We start from the raw sequence: 4,823 nt of genomic DNA, 5'->3' as shown, positions 1-4,823 counted from the left end.
TGGGCGGCGCGGGCGCGGGCGGCGGTCGCTGGGGATGGGGGGCTGGTACGCGGGGCCGCAGCTGTGGAGGGAGCGGCGGAGCCCGGGGGTTCCCGCCGCCCCCACGGGTGGAGGCGTGAGCGCTGGTTTTGAGCGGGAGGAGGGAAGCAAGCGACTGCTCTGCCGGTCCCCTGTGTTATGTAATCCCGCTCCGGTTGCGAGGACATCCCAAGTCTCTGCAGCTAGTTGACGAAGTCTCCTCCCTCGGCCCCCAAATTTATGCAAGGATGGCGCCGTGATTTACAGATGGTATGGGGCAGAATCTATTTTCTGGTGATTATGTCCTGCCGCTGTAGGCGCCATGTTTAGCCCAAGGACTATTTTCTTTAGATTCCCAACACCTACTGAAAAAGAATAATGTCATCGAGCCACCTGCTTTCCCTGGTTTCCTCTCCCGGGTTGCGGAATTCTTTCAAACTGTCACTAACACTGCACGTTTCTCCTCTCACTTATTTTAAGCCTTCAGAAAAAGCTGAGAGTCTTTGGCCTTTTCGTTCTCGAGGAGGAAATGGAGATCGAAGTGTAGTATATTACAGAACAGTGCAGAGGGTAGCCCCTTTTCCCCACACTTCTATTCACCTCCCTTTGTAGCACAAAACGCCTCCAAAAAAATGGTTTAAAAGGAATTTCCCCAGGTGAAGGGGAAGACGAGGGTGCTGCAGCTTGAACAGTGGCTTCCCAGACCTTGTTCTGGATCTAGGAGCTTGGATGGTGACTTATTGATCCTAGTCTTCTTAACTTTAGAGTACATAAAAATGTTTTGAAGATTGTAAAACGTGCAGTTTAAGGGCTTTGTGCCTCAAAGTTTTCTTTGTTTTTTTTTTTTTTTTTTTGCTTTTGGGTAAGGTGGAGGCCCAACGCCATCTTTACAATGGGCACCCCATAACTTTTTTGGTTTTGGGCAGGGTGGAGGGCCAATGCTGTTTTTACAATTGGCACTCATAACTGAGATAATCCAGACGTTAACAATTATAGGTTCTGTAGAAAGACGATCAAAATATGTTAAAATAATTAGATTCTGTCCTCTTACTATATTGTGGGATATGTCAAACCGAAATAAAACAGAGTGGACTTTGAGAGCAGACCGGGGCATAAGAGTTGCCACTCCATCTTGTGAATGGGGGATATAATCTAGGAATTTTCGCTTTGTGGTTAACTGAGCCCAGGAGATAGCCCTCAGACCTTGTCAGGGGAGTTTTGAGGCCATAACTATTCTGAATTATAACTAAGGCTTTTTTTTGTTTTTCTCCCATGACTTTTGCACTGGTGATTCAAAAGTAATTTAGGTAAAAGCAAGGCAGTGTCACCATAGGCTGGTGTGTTGACTTGAGAATGCCCTTGATGGAGATTGGGCAGCTTATCATGAGACTGTTGACATTAATTCAATTTCAGCTTTGGAGTATATCTTTAATTTTTAAGAATCTAATAAAAATGAAAAGCCCATATGAAGCATTTATATTGTCTGTGGAAGTATTTTTAAAGTATTTCATTAGCATGTATTAATTATACATGAGTATATATTTTATTATGACATTTTTGTGCATGTGTGTAATGTATTTTGATTGTATTCACACCCCATTACCCTCTCTTCCCCCTTCCACTCCTCCTTATCCCCTCCCTCCAACCCCCTCCTACCTTCATAACTTTTTGGCCATGGGGGTGGGTGACCTGGTGAGTTTAGTCTTGATTACAGGAAATGAGCAACTTACCATGATGAAAACCCCTTTTTACCCCAGTGCATTAAGTGACTAGAGATGAGGGTGGGGTTCTGATCCCCTTCCCTTTCACGATGGCGTGTTGGCATAGCCCTGTGCAGGTTTGTGCAGGTCATCACAATTGCCGTGAGTTCAAGAGCGCATGTCAGTGAGCCGCAGCCTCTGAACATTGTTTCCGCTTCCTCTCTGAGTCCTTGTAGAATTGAGCTGCCTTCTACAGCCTCTTATTAGCACTTTGGCCAGTGATGAGTCTTTGCATAATGAAATGCATGACGAAACATTGCAGAAAGATGCTTCTCTGGCCAGAGCCGACAGCAGCACTGTGTGCATAAACATACATGTTTAGAAGGTCATTTGGTGGGTATGTAATGGCCATGTAGCAAAATAACAACTGTAGCTTCCCCATTAGGACTTACTACCTTCTCAGCTACAAGCTTTTTTTTTTTTTTTCACCCTACAAGGTTTTTAATGTTCTTTTAAGATTGAATATATTTCCCATTCCTGGGCTCCTGGGTTAGCACTATAATAGGTTTTGATATCTGTGTATCTGTGCCAAGCTACAAGCTTTTGATGAAGCTTAAAGCACTACATCTAAGTTCCCTCCTGGAAGGCGGGAGGGGGCTCAGATTCAATCAGAAAATTGAATTGTGGTAGCAGTCACAACACTATTGTATGAAGGTCTTGCCCACCGCTCTGGAGGTGGGACTGTTGTCATGAGGGACTGCTTCTGTGGGATTGAGTTGCTGTAAGCCGCTTGTTGCGTTGAGTTGCATTTTCCCCTGTGAGGATGACGGACAGACTAGACTTGACACGTCATTGTTCATTCTGGATGAATGGAGTGAGTTTTGTCAGTACTAGGAAAACAATTGCATTTGTTTCCATTGATAAAATTAAAGGAAAATTAGAATTCTGAAAAACTAAACAGTTTGAATTTTAACATTGTCCCAGGACTTGGCAAACTTTAAAAAAATAATAGCCATAGTTAATAACTGTGACTTTAAAAATGTAGTTTGAGGGATTGGAAAATGGCTCAGTGGTTAAGAGCACTGGCTGCTCTTCCAGAAGTCCTGGGTTCAATCTCCAGCACCCACATGGCAGCTCACAACTGTCTGTAACTCCAAGATCTGACACCCTCACACAGACAAACATGCAGGCAAAACACCAATGCACAGAAAATAAAAATAATTTATAAAAATAGGTAGTTGGGTGTGATGGTACCATGCTGATAATCCCAATGAAAGGCTGAGACAGAAGGATTAACTTGAGTTCAAGGTGTCCTGGAGAAAGCCTCAAAACTAGAGAAGAGGTGTGTGTGTGGGAGAGATTGGGAGATTACATGGTGTGTGAAATCTTTAAAATGGCATGATGAAAATGCCATTTGGAAGGTAGGCATAACTCAGTAAATTGGTGCTTTCCACATAATCAATGTACAGTGTGAAATAGTACAAGGGTGGAGGTTGGAGAGATGGCTCAGCAGTTGAAATCCTAGCACTCATTGTGACAAGCTGGGCAACCTGTACATACTTGTAGCTCCAGCTTTGCTGGCAATGGAGACAGAAGTATCTGTGGGGCTAGGTGGCTTTCCAGTGTAGCCAAGAAGATGCAAGCTCCAAGTTTGGGGAGAGTGATAGGAGAGGACCTCTGGCACTTGGTTCTGGCCTTTGCACACACAGAACACATGCATCTATCTGCTCTCACAGATGTACAATCAAGAGTTTTTTTTAATGTAGAAGTAAAAAGAACCTACCAAAACACAAGTTACAGCATGTGGAACATTGAAATGAGGACCGAGCACATGCTAGGCAAATGCTCTATCGTGGATGCTAGGATGAATGCCAAAGATAAGACTGGTATTACTGATAGGACTGTGTGAGTTATGTTGTTAAAGCCTATTGAGCCGGGCGGTGGTGGCACACGCCTTTAATTCCAGCACTTGGGAGGCAGGGGCAGGCAGATCTCTGTGAGTTTGAGGCCAGCCTGGTCTACAGAGCGAGTGCCAGGACAGGCCCCAAAGCTACAGAGAAACCCTGTCTCGAAAAACCAAAAATAAAAAAATAAAATAATGCCTGTTGAGTGCATAAAGATCATGTTACCAGTATAATTACTGCAAAATGCAGAAACCAGCTAGTTTGTCAAGATGTTAATAATGGATTAATTAAAGACTTTGTCTCACAGTATATCTGGCTACCTATAGAATCTACCTAGGATTCATTTCTTTTTTTAAATATTTGTTTATTTATTTATTATGTATACAATATCCTGTCTGCATGTATGCCTGCAGGCCAGAAGAGGGCACCAGGCCTCATTACAGATGGTTGTGAGCCACCATGTGGTTGCTGGGAATTGAACTTGGGATCTTTGGAAGAGCAGGCAATGCTCTTAACTTCTGAGCCATCTCTCCAGTCCCCTAGGATTCATTTCTTTTTGGTTTTTCGAGACAGGGTTTCTCTGTGGCTTTGGAGCCTGTCCTGGAACTAGCTCTGTAGACCAGGCTGGTCTCGAACTCACAGAGATCCGCCTGCCTCTGCCTCCCGAGTGCTGGGATTAAAGGCGTGTGCCACCATCGCCCAGTTTAGGATTCATTTCTTAAACAACCCCTCCACTTCTTTTTTTCTGATTATTTTTTAGTGTCTGAAAAATGTGTGTGTATGTATGTATCAATTATCATGAGATGCATACATATCTCATGATAGTTGCTTCTAGCATTAGGGAAACTTAAGAAATTCAGCCTAAATTGTTAACTAGTCAAAAAGATAATGGTAGTTAAAGGGACACTAGCCCATTTGAGCATGTGGCTCTGACAAGCCTTGTGCTTCTTCCCCGTTTCCTCTGCCTTGCTAAAAACCATTAAATTACATTTTTAGAGCTAGCCATCAATGTCTTTTTTGTTTTATTTTATTATTTTATATTTCAAGGCAGGGTTTCTCAGTGTGACAGCCCTAGCTGTTCTGAACCAGCTCTGTAGACCAGGCTGACCTTAATATTCCATTATCTGTTCTATCTTGGTGAGTCCACAGTGTTGTACCTAATTCACTTTCTATCCTAACTTGCATTACCAACCAAACTATC

At 43.3% G+C, this 4,823-nt stretch overlaps 1 protein-coding gene across 5 annotated transcripts in view; it reads left to right on the top strand.

Moving 5' to 3' along the window:
- The window catches only part of Pogz (pogo transposable element derived with ZNF domain), a 41,092-nt gene that overhangs the window by 412 nt on the left and 35,857 nt on the right, over positions 1-4,823 (top strand). The gene's annotated exons all lie outside the window — the stretch shown is intronic.

This window comes from Microtus ochrogaster, chromosome 21 (genome assembly GCF_000317375.1).
Source record: "Microtus ochrogaster isolate Prairie Vole_2 chromosome 21, MicOch1.0, whole genome shotgun sequence".
Taxonomy (NCBI): Eukaryota; Metazoa; Chordata; class Mammalia; order Rodentia; family Cricetidae; genus Microtus; species Microtus ochrogaster.
This window is presented reverse-complemented; position numbering and strand designations above follow the sequence as displayed.